The sequence below is a fragment of the Ambystoma mexicanum genome, chromosome 14, assembly GCF_040938575.1.
Source record: "Ambystoma mexicanum isolate Mex_15411 chromosome 14, UKY_AmexF1_1, whole genome shotgun sequence".
NCBI classification, from domain to species: Eukaryota; Metazoa; Chordata; class Amphibia; order Caudata; family Ambystomatidae; genus Ambystoma; species Ambystoma mexicanum.
In genome coordinates, this window is record NC_090940.1 from 622,531,379 (window position 1) to 622,553,969 (window position 22,591).

Below are 22,591 nucleotides of genomic sequence, written 5' to 3' on the forward strand. Positions count from 1 at the left end.
TGGGGGTGGTAAATTGTACAAATCCGAATCTTGATGCCCAATCATGCTGTGATCTCTTTGAAGAACTCATTGAAAAAGTGTGTGCCGTTATCAGACCTTAATACTTTGCACGCACCCCATTGGGGAAAGACCTCTGTGACCCAAAACTTAGCAGCACATTTCGCATCAGGGGTGTGCACAAGGACCAGCCTTCACCCGCCGTCAGAAAAGACACACAACTATAAGGTATCGAGATCCATTACACCTTACGCCCGTGCCCGCTTAGTCAATATGTGACTCGCAGAATGGCCCAGTAGGGCGCGGCAGTGTACCTCAGATTGTCTTTAAGGTAAGACCAGTGCTGTAAGTCTGACACATAATATAGTTAGCAACCATTTTAGTTACTGCCTCCTGCAGATTCAGGACACACCAGTCCTGTATATCTGCAGTAATATGCCGTATTGAAATATGAGATGGATTTTTCAGCTAGTTGAATGTGACCTGCAGCAACTCTTGTGGCATAACTGCTTTGCCTGATGTTTCTTCTCACCACAATAATTCTGTAGGTTACCACTTGCAACCCCTTTTCAACCACAAGTATTTCTCCTCCTGTGGGGCTCGTCCCTGCAACTCAATTAGTTGCGCAATCGGTAAGGAATTGTAGGAGTTTTGCAGCTGTTCTCTGCTCTGCACTACCACTGAGTAGTCAAACACTTGGCACCAGTAAATACACTGCTTGTTTGGCCGCCGTGTCCACAGGAGCGTTACTCAGTGATATGCTGTCTGTATCGTTAGCATGGGCTGCACATTTTCACCACCGCACTCAAGGTGGGTTGGTATAGTGCGTCAATTAGTTTATCTTAACAGTACCACATGTTGTACCATGGACCCGTCAGCTCTCCTAAACACCGTCTTCTCCCAACGTGCCAGTCCTGCGTGCACTGTGGTGGTGACGTAGGCCGAATCAGAATAGATGGTGATGCAACACCCTTGAGATGTCAGAAACACGCCAATGAACGCTATGCGTTCTGCTGCTTGGGCTGAATAGTGCATGGGTAATCCTTTTTGCACCAATACCTCATAGACCCCGTCCACTAGGTGGACAACTGCCACCCTAGTATGCCTCAAATCTGTTTGTTGGCCGATAGTTTCTGACCCGTCAACGAAAAGCACCCCCCCTCGAGTGGGCTATCTCTTGCCTTTGGGATGTCTTCCTCCTCCCCCTCAAATATTACACAATCATGTGCTGCAAGGTCTTCCTTAGTACACTGTGCTGTCAAAAAGGTGGCAGAATTTACAGTTTTACACCTCACAATTTGAATGTTCGGGCTGGAAAGAATGATCTCATACACGGACGCCCGCTACATGCTCAGAGTTGATTTGAAATGCTCCAAAATGGTGAATACCGCTTGCTCCCTGTACAATCTTACTGAGCACCCCATGACAATTGCAGAGCTTTTCTAAATAGCAAAAGCAGCTGCAGCAAGCGCTTGATCGCATGGGAGCTAAACAGAGCAAGGGGTAAGCAGTGCACCCAGTTTTTCTTTAATGTGGTGCAAAGCTTGCATCATTTGCTTTTCAAAAGTCCATTTATCCTCTCCAAACCCTATTGGCCTGGAGGTGGTAAATTGTGCACATCCAATGCTTGATGCCCAATCATGCTGTGATCTCTTTGAAGAGCTCATTGAAAATGTGTGTGCCATTGTCTGACCTTAATACTTCGCACACACCCCATCGAGGAAAGACCTCTCTGACCAAAAACTTGGCAGCACATTTCGCATCAGGATTTGTTTGTTTGTTTTATTTATTTGTATAGCGCTCCAGACCCATAGGTAGATGGGCACTTACGGAAGCGGTTACAGGCATGAGATATACATTTACATGGTACAACAATTTACATATAAGAATGGTTGCAGCCTTAGGGAGTTAAAGATATTAGAAAGTGAAGGAGAATGCTATTCTTTGTCAGTAACCAGCCAATAACATGTTTCCTAAAGATCGGAAAGGACTCAATAGTTTTAATGTTGAGTGGTAGGGTGTTACAATGTTGGGAGGCAAGCACTGTGAAACTAGCGCCTTCTGCTCTTTTTAGGGCAAAATCTAGGCACTGACAGGCATAAGGAGTTGGATGATCTGGTGGTTCTGGTGGCGGATTTTAAAGTGAATTTATTAGTGAGATACAAGGACCAGCACAAGGACCAGCCTCCACCCACCATGAGAAAGGACACACAACAACTACTAGGTAGCGAGATCCATTACACCTTTCGCCCATGTCCGCTTAGTCAATATGTAACTCGCGGAATGGCCCTGTAGGGCGGGGTAGTGTACCTCGGATTGTTTTCAGGGTAAGACCAATGCTGTAAGTCTGTCACGTAATACAGATAACAAATATTTTAGTTACTGCCTCCTGCAGATTTGGGACAAACCAGTCCTGTAAATCTGCAGTAATATGCTGTATTGACACATGGGATGGATTTTGCAGTTGGTTCAATGCGACCTGCAGCAACTCTTGTGGCTTAACTGCTTTGCCTGATGTTTCTTCTCACCACAATAATTCTGTAGGGTACCGCATGCATCCCCTTTTCAACCACAAGTGTTTCTCCTCCTATGGGGCTCGTCCCTGCAACTTAATTAGTTGTGAAATCGGTAAGGATTTGTAGGAGTCTTTCAGCTGTTCTCTGCTCTGCACTAACACTGGGTACTCAGAAACACTTGGCACCAATAAATACACTGCTTGTTTGCCCACGTGTCCACAGCAGTGTTACTCAGTGAGACCTTGTCTGTATCGTTAGCATGGGCTGCACATTGTCACCACCGCAGTCAAGGAGGGTTGGGATAGTGCATCAATTAGTTTATCTTAACAGTGCCGCATGTTGTACCATGGACCCGTCAGCCCTCCTAAACCCCTTCATCTCTCAAAATGCTAGTCCTGCGTGCACCGTGGTTGTGACGTAGGCCGAATCAGAATATATGGTGATTCGACACCCTTGAGATGCCAGAAGCACGCCAATGAGCACTATAAATTCTGCTGCTTGGGCTGAATAGTGCATGGGCAATCCTTTTTGCACCAATACCTCATGGACCCCGCCCACTAGGTGGACAACTACCGCCCCAATATGCCTCAAATCTCTGTGCTGGGTGATAGTTCCTGACCCATCAATGAAAAGCACCCCCCCTCTCAAGTGGGCTATCTCTTGCCTTCGGAATGTCATCCTCCTCCCCCTCAAATATTACACAATCATGTGCTGCAAGGTCTTTCTTGGTACACTGTTCTGTCAAAAAGGTGGCAGGATTTACAGTTTTACACCTCACAATATGAATGTTTGGGCTGGACAGAATGATCTCAATCACAGACGCCTGGTACGTGGTCAAAGTTGATTTGTAACACTCAAAAATAGCGAATACCACTTGCTCTCTGTACAGTGTTACAGAGCACCCCATGACAATTGGGGTCGCAAATGCAGCTGCAGCTGCAGCAAGCGCTTGATCGCATGGGAACTAGCCCTGCATCACAGAATCTAGCAGTCCCCTGTAGTAGGACAATGGCTTGTGGACTATCATGCTATTTGTGTCAGTACTGCGGTCATCAATTGGCCATTTGAATGGGATAAAACTCTTGTGTGTAAACAGTGGTAGCCAGCCCTGGGACAGTGGCGATCACTTCTTTTAGTGCGTTAAAGTTGGTGTGCGTGTGGTGGACGCCGCATAGTCTACAAATCATGCCCTACAGTAATTACACAACCCTAGACATTTCTGCATCTTTTTGACACTTTTGGACTGGGAGGTGCTGTGCATAGCGGCACTGGCAGGTATAATTTTCTTCCCATGAACAGATATCAATTGGCCTGAATAGAGCACTTCTTGGAGGCAATATTGCAGCTTCACCTTATCTACCTTGTATCCCTTGTATGCTAGCAGCTGCAGGAGGATGATAGAATTCTTCCAGCACTGCTGCTCACTGTCGTTACACACCAGTAAATCATCAACATACAGAATGATGGTACTGGGCACTGCAATATTCCTTCAGTCAACAGTCGCCTCTTTCAGGATGCGGCACAGTATTGAACTACAGGAAATTCTGCCTGGACAATGTCATTTAGAGGGCAATGGTCCTGTATCATCCTCCAACTCCACCCTTATGCCTTTTTAATTGGATAGATAGCCATGTTTCATGGGGAGATGGGTGGCACTATTATTCCCTGATTCAGAAGTGCCACATTGGAGTCCTGTATGCCCTCTTCCACCTCTTTGGACAACGGTACTGTTTAGCTCGGGGTAACACTGTGCCTGGCTTGACTGTTATTTGGACCGGCGCCATCCCCTGCAAGAGCCCTACATCGTGAGCATTATGTTTCCATAATCTCTCTGGGACCTGCTTCAAGTCACTGTTAGTGAAGGGGGGCGGCGTGACAAGGGCCATCAAGGAACACTGCACCTTTCGATATTGCACCATAATGTCACAAGGGATGCAAATTGCTAACACACTCTCCCCATTGTCAACCCGATCTTCAAACGATTCTGCATCTTTCACCTCTTTGAGGGCCACCATTGGATCAATGCACAATATGTCACTCACACCCATCAGAGTCTGTGCCCACCACAACAATCAGACACAACCAGACCCTGTACCGTGTAAATCTAGGTAAAGTATCGTACCTGCCACAAGCGCTGGGGTTACCACAGGTCGGAAGATGAAATCTGATGGTACCCGCCAACGCGCCTTACCAATCTGGGGCACAGCATCAAGCAATACTGTAATCCTGTACAAAAACATGTCCGAGTCCACACGGATGCCGCAAACCACCACCTCCCCTCCTCTGGCCTGCATGATGACCAGGTCCAGTAAGGCGCACATGCCTGGGCTGGCACATACCACCGCACAGTCTGTGAAGGAAATGGTCATGTTTAGCTTGATCAACAAATCTCGTCCCAACAAATTTATTGGGGTGCACTCGGAATACAGTAAGGGTGCACGCTCCACTTTTCCTCCTATTTTGACAGCTACCTCTTCTGTATAGGGAACCGTTGTGACAACCCCAGAGAATCTCTGCATGTCAAGGGTTTCACCTGATAATGGAATGTCTCCCTCACTGATGCATGATTTAGTGGCATCTGTGTCGACCATTTATTTATTTCTTTATTACATTTGTTAAACATCCAAACCCGGTGTTATCACAGTGTTATATACTTAGGATAACTGGTTACAAGAATTTGGTTGCATAAGTCATCAAATACATACATTGTAGGCATAGGGAACAATAAAGCATTTTTTCGGGCTACATTATTCAAACTTGTCGAAAAGCCAAGTTTTGATCATTTTCTTAAATTGTTGGTGTGATTACTCATTCCTGATATATGCAGGGAGTGTGTTCCACGGCATAGCGGTAGCTAAAGGGATGATACAAGCCCATGCCCTTTTACTTCTCTATCAGGTAACTTTCGTGCAGATGCTAGAACATGATCTTAAGGTCAGTGGTAGGCTATTTTGGGTCACACTGTTGTTCAGGTAGGTTGGGGCCACCTCATGGACACATTTGTGGGCAGTGATCAGGGCCTTAAAGAGGATTCTTGCTTTGACAGGGAGCCAGGGAACTTCTCTTCTAATGTGAGAAATATGGTAGTTGCATCTTAGGCCAAGAGCGGCACGTAGTGCTTTGTCCTGGAGCAGTTGTAGTTTGGAAAGCTTTGATGAAAAGGTGCCCAGTGGCACGATGTTGCAATAGTCTAATTTTGAGAGGATTAGGGTGCATGTATGTGCCTTGTCATGGAAAGGTCAGATTTGAGATGGACACCTAGTGTTTTCACCTGATTGAAATCTAGGATGGAGGATCCATCAATGTTTATGGCTGAGTACTTGGCGTCTAGCAGGGGTGTCCACAATGAGAAGTTCAGTTTTCTCATCATTCAGGCAAAGACTGTGAGTGGCCATCCAGTTCTGGATGATGGAGTAGACCTTGTTAATAGTATAAGAATCTTGTTTGTAGTTCCATGTGATGGTATCAGTGTTTGTGTGACATCTGCAAAATGTGTATATATGATGCCCAAGGCATCCAAGGCTGCGAACAGTAGTTTAGTGTATATATTGTATAATGTGGGGGAGAGACAAAATCCTTGCAGGACCCCTAAGGGAACTGCAATCGGATCTGCTGCCTCTTCACCAATGAAAACCCTTGTGGTACATTCTGACAAAAATGATTTGACCCATTGGGTGGCTTTTGGGGAGAGGTGGAAGTTTTGGGGGAGTGCTTGGCAGAGCTTGTCATGATCTACTAGGTCAAACACTGCAGACAGGTCCAGTAGGAGTAGGATGCCTAGGTTGCCAGCATCTTGGATGCAGTCCATCTGGATTTTTAGATCCAACAGCGCTATCCATGCTATGATTGAGGCGGAAGCCAGACTGTTTATTTCCCAGGAGGTGGTTACTTTCCAGTGATGCTGGATTTGTATGTAGGCTACATGGTCATTTTCTTTGAGCGAGAAGGGAACAGTGGTGATGGGGCGCTGGTTAATGGGGGTAGTGGGGTCAAGGGTGGGTTGCTTGAGTAAGGGTGTTACCCATGCAGATTTAATGTTGGTGGGGAATGAGTTGGAAGTAAATGACGCGTTAATAAGGTTGGTGATGCTGGGCACTAGGGCTGGAACACAGAGTTTCACCAGTCAAGAAGGGAAGCTGTCACCTTTGCAGTTTGATGGTTTGAGGGTGGAAATGCAGTACTTGATCTTCATTAACTTTGCTGAAGTAGAATGGGTGGAAGGTAACTTGATGTTTGTGGATAGGTAGGTCAACGGGCAAACGTTTGCTGGCTAGGGCATCTCTCTTTGTCTTTATTTTCTCTTGCAGGGTCAGGATTTTATGTGACAGTGCATTTTGGATAGTGGTGCACCAGACTGTCTATTTGAGAGTGGCTAGCGAGTGGGGTAGGTGCCTCTAGTTCCCTAAGTATAGAAAAGAGTTCTTTCGAGAGCTCTTAATTCATAAAGATGAATTGCTTATTACCTATATCAGCAACCACAGAAGGTTCCTCGTCAGGGTGGCTTGTCATGGACAGAACTGGGCATGCAAGAGCTTTCTGTCGGCTGTCCCAATCAGGATACGTATTAGTACTTGGGAACGTAAAGGGGTTTCATCCCATGACACTGACACCTCTGTAAGGTGCTGCCTTTCCATTCCGCACTACATTGGGTGTGGGCATTTGGCCTCCATACAAGGTGTCCTGCTGGGCCGTTTACGGTTGTACATTAGGCAGTGCTTGAGCCCGCATGTGTGCTTTGTTTTGTTTTGTGACAGCTGGGTCTAGGCCTGGTGTATTTCATAGTGTATGGAGGTGAACTTGTGTGGCTGTGGTACTGCTGGGGCAGGTTGATTGTATGCGTTATACCCCACCCCAGCCTGCTTCTACACTCTCTTGCAAAATGTCCCCACTTCCCACATCTCAAACACTGAGATAGTCCCATAGCACCTCTGGGTCCCATTCCGCCGAACCCCCATCAGCACCCTCTGTTCCCTTGAAACCCTCCTCTTCCCTGCTGCTGACCTCCTTGGTGCCAATCAGGAAACTGATGTGGAGGTCCGTCACCCCGCTGCCCCTGTCCTCCACCGGGCCAAAACGCAGCTATCCTTACATCCGCACAAGCTGCAGCCTGCTCCGCTGAATTTGGCTCAGTGTTCGCCCATCACCACCCCTTCCAATGCTATTTTATATAACTTCTTCTGCACTCGTTTTGCTTCCTCCATCAGCAACTTTTGAGCTGTTTCTTTTTCTCGTTCTTTAATACTTTTGCAAAGGTGTATTATTATAGTCTGAATCTCGGCCCACTCCTTCACCTCCATGGTCAATATCTTGTCAAGTGCTTTCTGAATATCCTTGGGCAATCCCCTCTTGATAGCAAAATAGAAAAGAGGAACTGATTGGTCCGACTGGTCACCCGCTTCTGCTCGCCACATCTCCGGCACTTTTAAAATGTACTGAGCGGCATCTTCATCATCCCCCATGGTGTACCACACTATGGACTGAAAGTCTGGTGTGTTAGGGTACGCCCGCCGCAGTGCGCCCCGCACCGGTGCTCTAATATTGTTAAATGGGGCCCCATCATGTGCATCATCATGTAACTTCACTCCTGGATACCCAGCCTTTATCCAAACTTCCCCAGCCTGGTATCTCACAATTTCAACAAGTAAACTCTTCATGCCCCCCACCGCCAAAGGTATTCCTGAGGTTTGCTTCTCAAATGCATATATGATATGATATCGCATTTATAACGCGCCTATACACAAGTGTTTCAAGGCGCAACGAGGCCAGGGAGGGAGAACAGAGGGAAGACAAAGACAACAATCTTAACTAGGCCAGGTGACATTGAGATTGCGCAAGTACATGGGAGGGGAAAAGGGAAAGTGCGGGGGGAAGGGAGAGGGGGCAGTGCAGTACATAGGATCAACAGTAAAGAAAAAATAAAATAAATAAAAACAATAGGTAAAAGTGCGGCCAGCTTGTGGCAAGTGCAGGGGTAAGAGCAGACATCAAGTGTCAGGAGCAGGGGAGACTGTAAGGATACAGTAACAGCCCCCAAGTGCAGGGGTGTCCCGGGAGGCACTGCAGGTATGCAGCTGGCAGGGGAGGGGACCTGGGCCCAAGATCAGAGGGTAGCCAGGTGACCAGTGCAGTTTCAGTCAGGAGTTCAGCAGGGGAGAGGAGGGGAGAAATCAGAATCCAAAAGGAAGGTATTGATGTGCTTCCGGAACCGGAGATGGTTCTCCTCAAGTTTCAGGGAGGCTGTTCCAGAGGTAGGCCCCAGCTGAAGAAAGAGATCTACCACTAACTCGTTGCTTGGAGAAGTGATTTACCCCAAGGGCGTTGAAGAGCTCGAGAATGAAGATATTTAGGAAGAGAGAGTTGGAGGTATTGAGGCCCTAGGCTCCAGAAGGCCTTGTGGACCATGCAGAGGGTTTTGAACTTAATCCTTGCAGCTACTAGGAGTCAGTGCAGAAATGTCAGTCCTGGAGAGATACGATGCCTATGCTTGAGGCCAAGCACAAGTCTCGCAGTCCTGTTTTGGATGAGTTGCAGAGGGTGGAGAGTAGAGGCAGGCAGATTTAGATAGAGGCTGTTAAGAGTCCAGCCTAGAGAGAACCAGGGCTCTTGAGACAGTGAGCTTCTGGGGGAAGGAGAGGAAAGGAAGAATACCTCTGAGGAGGTGCAGCTGGTAGTGTGACTTCTTAGAGACGTCAGAGATGTGAGGAGAGAAGTGCATTCGAAGATGACCCCAAGGTTTTTAGCCTCATAGGTGGGAGAAGGAAGAGGGCCAAGAGAAGCCGGCCAGAGAGCGACAGGAAAGGAGGGAACAGGTGTGCCGATGAGGAGAATCTGTCTTAGTGGCATTAAGGCAGAGATCGTTGGCAGCACACCACTCCTGGATAGCTGACAGACAGTCAGAGATGAGAGAAGGAGAAGAGGTGGCAGACGGTAGCCTGAAAAGTAGCTGAGTGGCATGCACATAGCACTGAAAGTTGGGGCAGAGAGTGGCAATGTGGTGGGCAAGAAGTGCCAGGCATTGGTTGAACAGCCAGGGAGAGAGGTTAGGCCCTTGGGGAACACCACAGGTAGAGATAGAGATAGAGGAGAGGAAGGACCCAAGTTGTACCTGGGAGCGTCGATCAGAGAGAAAAAGAGGTCAGCCGAGCCAGTGTCTGAACAGTGATACCCAGTTTATCACGGAGACGGTTGAGCAGGATGGCATGGTTGACTGTGTCAATGGCAGAAGAGAGATCAAGTAAGATAAGGACACAGGGGGTATTGGAGTCAAGGTTGGAAAGTAGGTCTTCACAGATGTTCAGAAGAGCAGTTTCTGTGCTTCTGGCAGCTCTGACAACCAACCAATTCAGTGCGAAGATTAAGCTGGGAGATGGCCAGCTTTTCCAGGAGTTTGCCCAGGAAAGAAGTGATAGAGATTGGGTGGTATTAAGCAGGGCAGGAGGGGTCGGCTGAGAGTTTCTTAAGAAGAGGGTGTACAAGGAAGTGCTTCAGGAGTGAGTGGAAGACACCAGTGGCAAAAGAGTGGTTGCAGGAGCCAGGGTGTCAATGTGGTCCTTGGTTTTAGAGGAACAGGGGAGAACCTGTTTTGACGAGACTTTCATAGATCAGACTTCTCCAGAAACCTTGTCTGGGGAGAACAGGGGAAAGGCAGAGTATATGTCCACTTAGTGCGTCGTCGAAGTAGGGCAGGAGCCCCTCTTCCCTGCTTCACTCTTCCATCCTCGGAGCACCGTCGGTGGAGAATCCCTCCCAGAGGTAGCTGTATCTACCATCCTATGTATCTTGTTCCTATTTGAACTCCTTGCCGTGGCATTATCCTGCGTGATTGCACCTTGTGTATTTCTGCACATTTAACTTCGGCTGGAAGCACGATCGCCGACACGAGGCCTGCCTCTAAGATGGCCGCCGTGTAAACGCTTCCTGGTTGCCAAGCAATCCACACAGCTGCTACTGCTCTGCTGTGATTCGTGGATCCAATCCATTTTCTTCTGCACCCATAGCCGGATAGGCATCAGCCGGTCCGCCCACCCAAGGACCTTCACCAAGGATCAGCGCCTGTCTTGGCCTGTCGTGGCCGTACGAGGCCATAGGCCTATCCATGCTGCCCCATTTACACTGCATTTTTCACTCGAGGTAAGCTCCCTCTCCGGATAGTCTTCTATGGTTAGTCGCATTTCCTAGTGCATAGACTGCCCGAGTACCCTACCCTGCGCATTTAAGAAGTATTGAGCTACACTTACACCTCCGCTGCTGTCCGGCCCTACGCCTTTAGAGTGCGCAGATCCTCCCCATTGCGCTCAAAGGAAACTTTCATTCTGGGGTTCATATGACTCTATGCTTTGATCCACATTTCAGGTATTGCACATACTAACTGCCACAACGCTGCTGCTTAACTTCCTTGCCTGTCACATCATTGGCTATCTGTCTCTAAGGCTCATGCCCTTGCCCGGTTTATTTGGAACTGCTTACAGTGTACCAGCCTATCAGTATATACTGAACCTGCCTTACAATTGCTGATCTGCTGCCAAATGCAATATTTTGTATCTAGATGATATCTGTGTGGCCTTTTGCCCCTCGCTGCCAAATTGAATTTAGGTGACCCCTGTTTATGTACTTGATTGTTGTGCCTCCTAGCTCTTCACTCTTACTCAGGTAACCAGGACTACCATCATGCACGTCAGTGCACTCCTTCCACTACTCTACACTCTAGCCCTACGACTTGCCCAAGTTACCCAGTTACCTACGCTAACAACCTCCCCACTCCGGGTTAAACTTGATCAGCCTTTTACCAGCCTTGCATCCCCACGACCTACTGTGTCTCCCAGAATGAGCCCGGCAGCACCCACTGTAGGCCAGATCAACCAATACCTTAATGACCCAGCTCTATGGCTAGAACATTTCGCTAGGAAACCTACACCTAACCAACCTTGCCCCCTCTCTCTTAGAAATAAGAGACTAGGCACCAGATTCCACCTACGTCACTCCCGTAACAACGTCATGAAGCAAACCTCACTCTCTCCACCTGCATCTCCGTCAATCACTACCACATGCAAATCCACTACCACAGAGGCTAAACTGCCCATGTTTAAGGGTGCCCTTATTAATGCCAGATCTCTCACTGCACACGCACTAGACATAGCTGACCATATCACTACGTCCGACCTTGACTTCATAGCTATATCCGAAACATGGCTTCATGCCGCTTCTGGCCCTTTACTAGCATTAGCCCTACCGCCTGACTACGGCATCACACGATGTGACCGTTCTACCGCCCACTCTAGAGGCGGTGGTGTGGCTTTCATCCATAAAAATGCTCTTGACCTAAGAGTGATACCTGACTCCAAACTCACATCAGCAGAGTCGCTGTCAGTCAAACTAGCACTCACACCTAACCAAACAGCCACCTTGCACCTAATCTATAGGCCTCCGGGACCTGCACCGACCTTTGTCAGTGAAATCTCCACTCTCCTCCTCGACAATACTAAAAACAACTCACAAACAATCATCCTAGGCGACTTTAACTTAGGCCTTGGTGACCTAAAAGATCCTGTGGCAACTGACCTGGAGAACATACTAACCGACCTCGGCCTTACCTTGTACATTCAAGAACCTACCCATATCAAAGGTAGAACACTTGACTGGTTAGCTGGCTCCAATGCAACATTAAGTTTCTTAACAATACCCCCTGTTTATGGTCTTACCATCACATCATAACCTTCAACATTGAAGCAACTCCACAAATTCCGTCACCATTAGCCCCAGCACTCCCGACTAGAAGCAAAAAAGACAGAACTAAGGAGAAACTCCTCCCATTGTTACTCCCGACCCTTAATGCAGCCACCAACACATGCTCTGATCCGACTATTTTAGCAGACACCTACAACCAAACAATGCTAACGGCCATTGACTCTATAGCACCCATCAAACTTAGGAAGGCTAAACCACAAGCCCATCTTAATTCATGGTTCCACCCCACAGTTAAGAATGCTCCGCAAAGCTAAATGTTGTGCCGAAAATCGATGGAAAAGCCACCCTTCGGACGAGCATAAAGATGGTTTCCTTCTAGACTCACTCTCTTATAAAGATGCTATCATCACTGTAAAAAAGGAATCTCTTAACAACCGCATTATGCAAGCTGACTCGAACACAAAGGAACTCTTCAAAATCCTAAAAGAGCTTGAAACTCCAGTCGCCCCCCCTAACACGTGCTTGAAAGATAGTAAATGGTGTGCCAACATCCAAGCAGCCTTACTAAATAAAATCTCCACACTACAAGCAAAAATTAAAGATAAGCAGGATAGCCTGAAGCATGACAACCACGCTCATTCCCCTGCCAAGGCCCCCTTCTAGACACTGCTAATACCATACCATTCGCATTCTCTCTGCTTACTGTTGCAGAGGTAGAAAATATAATTCTAAGAATTAAGCTATCCAACTGCCAAGGTGACCCATGCCCAGCCCCTATTATCAGGGACTCAGCACATGAGTTGGCCCCATTCATCACGGCCTTCATCAACTCGTCCTTTAAAACAGGTATTGTCCCAGACAATTTGAAGGACGCTTGGGTGATCCCATTGCTTAAAAAACCTTCCCTAGACCCAAGCATACCCACTAACGTCCGACCTATCACCACTGTCCCATTTCTGCTTAAGATCTTAGACCGTGCTGCATGCCTTCAGATCCAAAACTATTTGGAAACCAACAACCTGCTAGGTCTACGACAATCCGGATTCCGCCCCAGACACGGGACAGAGACTGCTTTAATAGACCTTAAAAGTCAAATTGAGGTATTAAAGGATCAGGGCAAACTAGCAATGCTACTACTTCTCGACCTTTCAGCCGCATTTGATCTGGTCAACCACCAGATCCTTTGCAAGCACCTCCACTCCGCTGCCAACTTCTCATCCTTGGCTGCGGCCTGGATCAAATCTTTTTTGAGCAATAGATCCATGAGAGTCTTTGCCCAATCCGCAGCCGCGGACCCTTCCCCAATTCACTGTGGCGTACCTCAGGGATCTTGTGTGTCACCTACACTCTATAACATTTTCACGAAACCACTCTTTGATGTGCTTGGCTATCTGGGTGTCTCCTACACTAACTATGCGGACGACACCCAGATACTCATTCCCATCACTGGTGAGTATCTAGCTGACACCAAGGCCCTTAATGACGTCTACCTGGTCATCCAAGCTTGGATGGCCCAACGCCACTTGTGCCTAAATGACGACAAGACGGAGCTCCTGATCTTGGGCACCTCACAACTCCTGAGCAGACTAGAACCGTCCTATCAGTTATTCACTATAGACGGTAATAACATTTGAGTCTCAAAAGATACTAAAATGTTAGGTTTCTACCTTGACGCCACCCTATCATTAACCCGACAAACAAATGCTGTCAGATCTGTGTCTGCATACACATGCAAACTCATTGCAGCTTGCAGACCATTCCTCACCACATCTAACAGTGCCACTCTAGCGAGAACCCTTCTCATGGCAAGAATTGATTACTGTAGTGTTCTTTACCTAGGCACCAGCCAAGAGAACCTAAATAAACTCCAAACCACCCAAAACAATGCCATTCGTGCCACCCTAAACATTCCCCGCAACCACCATATCACAGAAACAAGAACTAAGTTAAAGTGGCTACCTGTTAAGCAGAGAATTTCACTCAAAAAACTCGCCCTTACGCATAAATGCCTGGCCAATAAAGCCCCGATCTACCTCGGTTGTCGACTGGCGCGCCACTCAACCTCCCGACCTCTAAGAACTGCCCAGTCCCACTGTCTAGCGATCCTTGGATTTAAACTGCAAAAAGCAGGGGGTTCAAGTTTCCCTGTCCTAGCTTCCAAGCTATGGAACTCCCTCCCTGCTACAATCAGAGCTGAAGACTCATTTAACACTTTCAAAGCCAAGACTAGATCTTGGCTCTTCGACCAGCTTTAAGGCCGGCTCAGCGCCTCTGTCTGACATACTCTGACCTGTTGACCTCTGCTATTATTTAGCGGCACCAAAACCACTGTAATATATGTATATAGAACCTCTCTGTAAATTTATGTAATGTTTTCTGTATATTTGCATATCTGTAACCTTGTACAAATTGCACCCTGATGCCTCCGGGCCTGATGGTTTGCGCGTTATAAATAAAATAAATACAAATAAATACAAAATACAAATACTTCCCAGCCTGGCACTAAGGGGCGGGAGCGTTTTGATAAACTTATTTGTATCCATTGGTGCACACTGCACATAATGCGCCCTTCCAGGTCCCTTATGCAATAACAGCAGTTGTGTGCCCACTCCTCACCTTGTTTTCCATCCATCACTTCTGTTTTTCCTTGCTACTGCTACCCAGCCGAACCTGCTCCTCAATCGCTTGCCCCACAAGCTTTTTACCCGTGGCGTAATTTCTGAAGCCCCTTGTAACTCATCTTCCTCATCCTCTAATTCTTCCACACTGTCCCTTTCTCCGTGGTGCACATCTTGATGTGCTTCTGTGTCTGATCTCACTGTCCTATAACCTGCACTTACCACCCCCCAATCTCCACTACCGTGCTTTGCAATACACACAACCTTAGTAGCAGCGCTATCCAGTCTAAACAAAATGTCTCCAGCCCTCCACGTGTCCAGCCCTTTTTGTATTGCCCTCAAAGGAGCCAACTCCACTTGTGCCGCCTCTAATGCCTCCTCTAACTCTTTCTGTGATTTGGTCCCCCGCTATGTAATGCTGTTTGGGGTTAGTTGATATGGCGGTGGGGCGATGGCAGGCAGGGGCACATATGTTGGGTTGGTGTATGTTAAGTGGATAAAGCCCCTCTCTAGGTGCGGGTTGCAGCGCTTCCTCTGGCGCTGTTGTATTTATGCTATATTTGAGGTGGCACTATGTTCGCGTTGGGCCATAAACCCAGCGGTATCCTCTACGTCCTCTACTATTTTCCACAAGTCTAAAATCTCTTTTCACTTCTGTAGTTTCTTACCTTTATTCTTAGCAGTTAGGAACATTCTTATGGGCTCTAATATCTCTGTGTTATTAGTACTGTGCTCTGGCCAAGGGCAGGACATTCCCCCTTGGTTCTCTACCATCCACTGCTTGTGGTACTTCTCTATCTTATCCTTGTACAATGGCAATACACTATGTACTCCAGCCGAGTCATCACTCCCATATTGACAATTATATATTCAAAAGAAGCTTCTAGTTATGCGTCACACACAATGTTAATATAGCCGTCACTACCAGTCTTCCGTCCCCATCTCCCAGTCGCCCGTCCACTCCTCCCAGCCTCTGTGCACACTTCCACACTTCTCAATCCTCACGCTCGCAGCACTTCAACAGGCCCCACCCAACGGTCTCCAACGAAGTCATTGCATCGCGCACACTAACTTGATTCCGGATGTGCCGGTGCGCATCCAAAGCGCCCCACCCTCATTTTGGCTATGTTGTTTTACCCCTCCCGGCACCTTGTAGCACACATCACGTGACCCATGTTGGAGGCAACTGATCCCTGTTTTCAGATCTTTTCTGATCGATTTGGTGTTTAACAGCTTTATGGTCGATTGTCTAGGGCTGACTGGTACCTTGGAATGCTGGGGGGTCTTGGGATGGAGGCATCTGGGCGTTATTACTTACTTAGGTCAGAGGCTTGTGACCTCCTTCTCGTGGGATCGCTTTTCGCAGAGAGCTCTCAACCCCCTTTGGCCTTGTAGGGCGCATTCCTTCTGGGATACGAATTCTGGCAACTTGAGACAGCGAAGGGTCTATGAATCTCTGTAGCTCTGGCCTTTCTAACCAGTACCGATGCTACAACCTATTCCCTTTTTCTTGCATGCATACACTTATTTCCATGTGCATGTGGCTTGAGCTGCAGCCCTGGCTGCAGCGCAGAACTAGCCCTCACTGTCAATATGACTGCAACTATCTAAAATGGCATTTCATTACTTATATACTGTAAAGCTAAAGCATGCACCATCCTCCCCGCATTGTAGCCCCTGGCGACCCGACCCTTCCCTTGCCCCTGTAACCTCCTAGAGCCCCTACTGCACACTCCAAGGCCTCTGCCATATTAAAAAGCGCTGGGGGATCTTGGACAATCATACCCCCCTTCTCAACACAAGCCTCACCACAGAGTACAAGTTGTAGTAGTATGAGTTTTATCCTGGCAGGTGAGTACACCAGAAAAAGGATAAGTACTGCTCAGTCCTGGCAGGCGAGTGAACCAGGAAAAAGTACTGTGAATGTGGTAGAGGTTTGTGGTGGAAAAAAGTGACAATTCCACTACAGTGTTTGGTTGAACTGTTGTATGATCAACATGAATAAAAGTACAACAATCTGAATGAACCATCCTGACTAAGGTGTTGCTTATGAAGAAGAAATGCGATGTGATAAAAAGTGATTACATGGACTTTTCGACTTGATGTATGAAGACAGAAGGCCTCATTACGGGATTGGTGGTAGTCATGGCGCTAATTGTCCCATGACTGCCACCAATAACGTGTCCGGCACCGGTGTAGTTCAATGGGGACTTACTGGTCTAGTCCGACCCTGGCGGGACCGGTAAGTCCCCATTGAACATGCCATTCCCCATTTCCATTGAGGGCGCTAATAACGGGCTCGCGACGTGCAAGCCCGTTATTAGCGCTCTGGTCCCTTAGCGGGACCCGTAAGGGACGTGTGGTCTGACCACACGCTCCTTACGGTCCCCGCCACGGGACCTCGGAATAGGGTGGTAGGGGATTACGGCACCGGTCTCCTTACCGGTGCCCAATATCCCTTACCGCCCTACTCGTAATGAGGCCCAGAGTCTTTTTGGTTTGGCAAGCAGACGATTGTGAAAACTTTAACAACTGTCTGAGATAGTCACTTTGCCAAGTGAAGGATTTATTGGCGGAAACAAACTGTGTATTCTACCTGAGGTCGAACTTGGCTAGTGAAAATTACTTCTAAAACTGAATTGGAAACTGACGTAGGGGAAGGGGATTCAACCATGGTCACAAGGATTTCTGTTTGTAATGTTTATGTTTGAATTCATCTGTCATTTTGTGAAGTTTAAACAGCCAAACAATTCCTGTTTTATATTTTGTTGTAGGTATTAGTGTGAGGGACAGATATTTTTGGACATTATGTCACTTTCCTTTAGACTAAGTTTGGTAGGTAGGGAACTTCTAGCTAGGTTAGGGAAGGATAGTCTTTTGTTTCACCTTTTATTATTTAATAATAACATGGCTACTTGTGAGAAAACTTCACCTACGTTTCCGTCTCACTTGTCTGACCTCTCACGGTTGGCGTACATCAAAATAACAATGCATGTAACAGCCCTGCTGTCAATCGTTGTTAATAAATATGTTAATACAGATGCTTGCCTTTATAAAACATGAGGGATGAACCAAGAAATCTATCATACAAAACTTGCAGAGGTTTTATTGTCTCAAAGTGGGAACTTTGCTGTTACTGCTTTGTGTTCTTTTCAAGCATGAGAATTACTTACCTGTAATTGCAGTTCTCTAACATTTGCATATTTCATAGATTTGCATGCAACCCACTGTTTCTCATAAGATGCTGCACGCTGAACAAAATCTCAAATCACACGACTGGGGTTTCAATCTGAAGGTTGTTGCTCATGGTGGAGCTAAAGCCTCCCCACCTTATTGGCTGAAGCCAAAAAGAACCACAATTAACTGAAAGGGCTTTAGGTCAACATCCTTCTTCTATTGCTGTGTTTGTGCAATATAGTAGTATGATTTGCCATTATGTACCAGGATTCCAAGCTTGATGACAGGGTATAATTCAAGAATGTGTGTCTATAAAAGATGCCAATGCTAGAGAAATGCAGTTACAGGTAAGAAACTCATTCATTCCAGGCATACACGTGTGACATGCTTACCGGATGTACTGTATACCTTACAGCCCTCTCTCTATACTCTGATGCTGTCTGCCTCCACACCTAAAACATTTTTTAAAGGGAGAAACCTTCCCTGCCTCCGATAGAGTGCATGTCATAATGGGCTGCAAAGGGACAGTTTTGTGAAGGGTTGGCTGCTGGGCTCACTGTAGTTTTGGAGATAGTAAGCTGGGTGGACACTGGCGATCCCCTTATTTCCCAGCTATAAGGGTTGAATCATTCAGTGTGTGGCTTTTCCATTGCCTCCAAGATCCCCAGCCCCTTTCCATGATCACATTAAAGATGACTTCATAACAGGTTCTGGAACTCCTTTAAGAAAGTGTACTTACTGAGAACGTGTGCCTGCTGCAACCTGGTACCAAAGTACCCTGCATCCCCATTGAGAAATTTCACTTACACAGATCTGACATAGAGCTTAACTTGCAGAACAACTTTGAGAAAGTACATAGCAAACTGTTGCATCATGAAACTCAAACATTAGCAGAACACTACTCAGAAGGACTATTGTGGCAACCAACAAGCTAAAGAATAGCGTTCCCTCATCAAAGTACTCACGTCACTGAGGCTTTACCTTCCTGCAAAACCCCCTTTCAAAGCTTTTCTTCATCTCATCATCTCACTAGTCCTTCCTCTCATGGCACTCATCAAAGGCACTTCAGGCCAGTGGCATCCTGGTCTCCTTTAGTCGTACTAACTCAACAGTGAAGACCAACATGCAACACTCTCTCTGTAATGAGGGTGGAGAATCATCATAATGAGGATTACCTATTGTAATCTAGGTATTTCTCCTTTTCCTCCTCCCTCTTCACAGTCCTCGCTTCACTGACAATATACCAAATATTAAGAGTTTCATGTTGGAGCAAACAACTTTACTCAGAATGATTTATGGATTCAATAGCTTGGAAGGCTTGATTGATATAGCCCTGCCATTCCGACATTTGATTTTGCAAATATATCGTAATCTGGTAGTGGGAAATACATATGTTGAGACGCTGTTACGCTCACCTGATATCCCCGGGGGCGTCTGGAAGGCTCTGAGATCTGGAACCCTGGATGCGTAGTTGCCAAGTGCTGAATAATTAATCTTAGTTATTTGTAGGGTGAGCTATCCGTCCTGCGTTGTGCAGGTGCGCTTGACGTTTGTTGGCGAGCTGCCCGAGTTGCTTCACTGGTGCAGTATGCCTTCCTTGGGCCCAGGCCTGCCGTGACCCTGAATCTACTTGCAGGCAGGTTTGTTAATTGTAAGTCTTAGTTCTGTTTATGGTGGGAATTTGTTAATGTCTTTATCTCCTTCTTTTCAGGTGCGAAGGTCTTGATGCTGGCATGCCGGATGGAGAGGCACGTTTCTAGGTAAGAGAAAGCGTGAAGCACAGCGCCTTTATTGTCTTTTAAAGCTAACCTGTGTTTTCTTCTTCTTTTCCTCACAGACCACTGTGTTGCTCCGAGTGGATGAGAGCGCGATGAAAAACAGGCCTCCGGAATCCGTTAAGGTAAGTACAGCGCTGTTGTCATGATGCCTGCCCCCGGAAGACCAGACCAGGCCCAGCAGCCCCGGAAGCAGGCATCATGCCACTTGGAGCATGCCCAAAAGCCCCAGTTAGGGGCTTTTTGGGTACAGTCCTGGCGCCTATGGCGCCAGGCTCATAAAGATAAAGTCAGTCCTGGCGCCATAGGCGCCAGGCTCATTATTGATAACTTACCTGAAGCAGACCATGCTGCATACTCACCTGAGGCAGACCATGCTGCATGAAGACTCAAGCCAAATGAGGCTTAGGAGGGACTATTTTACTGAAGGGACTATTTTGTTACTTGGGTGGGGCTGTGGAAGAATACTTACCTGGATCTTCTTCCAAGGCTATTTAAACCACGCCCGGACAGCCACCTGTGCTTCGCGTTATTCTGCTTGCTGCAGCGTAACGCTCACCGTGTTTTCAGCAGCTCCAGTCTTCAGCCACGCCCGCTTCAGTCCTGGGAGACTAGACTAGGTTAGAACAGGAGTTTTAACTTAAATCCTTACCTGAATCCTGATCCATTTTGTCAAGGAACTGAAAGACAGAAGTCTTTGAAGCATCGCTTCGCATTTCTACGGCGCCGCGCTGAACTCACCTGCTTGGTGGTACTCCAGCATTTCATCACGCTCTCTCCATCTCGCGGCCGCGTTCCGACACATAAGGAGACAAAGACAGCAAGGTGAGCAAGGGGACTCCCTAAGGCCATACAAGCTACCCCCAAGGACTTACCTGATTTACCACGGGAGGTACTCACCTCATTTCGGGTCGGCGCAGTCAACTCTGCTTCATCGCCGTACCCCGGCCCCTAAGGGGAGAAAGCAAGGACAATACCAGTTACCCACCACAAAACTTACCTGATTTACCACGGGGGTCTCACCTCATCTCGGGTCGGCACAGTCAACTCTGCTTCATCGCCGTACCCCGGCCCCTAAGGGGAAAAACACAATAGACTTACCTGAATCTTACCGAGTGCCATTTGGAAATCTTCGAGTGGATTAATCGGCAACCTGCAAGGAATCGGACAGAGTGAAGAGCAGACATTTGAACTCTTATGAACAATTGGACTTTAGAGTCAATACTGGAACTCACCAATTACTCTACGCCAGTGAAGTAACTGGTCATCAACGCGCCCCTGCAGTCGACGCAGGATGGAGAGCTCATCCTTCCAAACCATCAGGTGAGACTAAGGAGGGGACATCAAGAGTGATCAGTGGGAAGACAACGGGAGTGGGGAAGGTGGGTTGTCACTCAATTCCACGGGTGGTTAATTCCTCTTCTCCTTTGCAGAAGAATATTCTTGCGAGCCAGAAAAACTAGGCTGAGCGGGCAAGTCCAGTCAGTCATCTCGGCGCTACACGTCACGCTGGTGGAAAAAACAGCGGCCCAGTTCCGGTCGACGCCCCCGTGGGAACCAGGTGAGCGTAACAGCTGTGCGGTTGTTTAATATTGAAAGCGAACCTGAATGTCTCTTTTCCTTTGCAGATGTTGCTGTGGTGCTCCGGATGGAAGTGTGGCGTAGCGCGATGGAATTCAGGTAAGGCTGATGGAATTCGATGTTTTGGAAGAGCGCGTTCTAATATTGTTTTTCCCTTTCTCGTTATTGCAGGTCGCAATGTTCGAACAGCAGCTGTGGTAGCGGTTCGCCGGAAGTCCTTAAGCTAATACTCACAGGTGAGTGATGTTTGTTCTTCTTCTCTCGTTTTCCACAGATTGCAGCCCAGTTGCGATGCTGAGTGCTGGATGGTGCTTTCTCAGATAAGACAGAATAATCATGTTCTTGTTCTTGCAGGATTACAGGAAGATGCTGAAGACCAGGAGCTGGACACGGTGAGCGGCACGCTGCTGGTGGCAGAATACCCTGAAGCGTGTTCTGGAGTCAGGCTGTGGTTTATATAGCCCAGGTAAAGTAGTACCAGGGAAAGTAGTTCCAGGCCTGCCACACCCAAAACACTAGACCGCATGGCTTGGTTCTTAGAACTATACTCTCAGGGTGCTTCCATGGTGGATGTAAAGGCCCATGTACATAAATGGGACCTAGTTTGAGCAGCCCTTCCTTCCTACATTTGAGTCGGGTGCCAAAGGCGCCATGACTGGCTCCAGGAGCCATTTTGCAGTGGTGTTAAGGCCCTCAGGGTTCTGGTGGGAGCCTGCTTGAGGCACAAATTGTGCACCCTCACCGTGGTATTGACAGCACTCCCCCACAAGGCCCCTCTCATGGTATCCTTCCTGTCCGGTCCAGGTTTGAAGGGGTTATCCAGGTAAAGCCTCTTAATCAGATGTGGTGCATGAATATGTTTACTTGGTTCCCAAGTTCTGTCTTGAGTCCCGTACCCTTTCCAGTCTACTAAATAGTATAGCTTAGATCTGGTACGTTTCGAATCCAGAATGTTTTTAACTTCAAATTCAGGCTCTCCATCAACTAGCACAGATTTTGGTGGTGTTAAGACTCGGGTTCCTGGTTGTACATGTTTTACAAGTGACACATGGAAGACCGGATGAATTTGCATGCTTGGTGGTAAGGCTAACTTGACGGCCCCCGGATTTATCACCGATTCGATGGTATAGGGTCCTACATATCTTGGACGAAAGGTCCGGGTACCTTTTTATGGGCACATGTTTTGATGCCAACCAGACTTTGTCTCCAACCTGGTAACCGGGAGCTTTCTTTCGATGCGGAT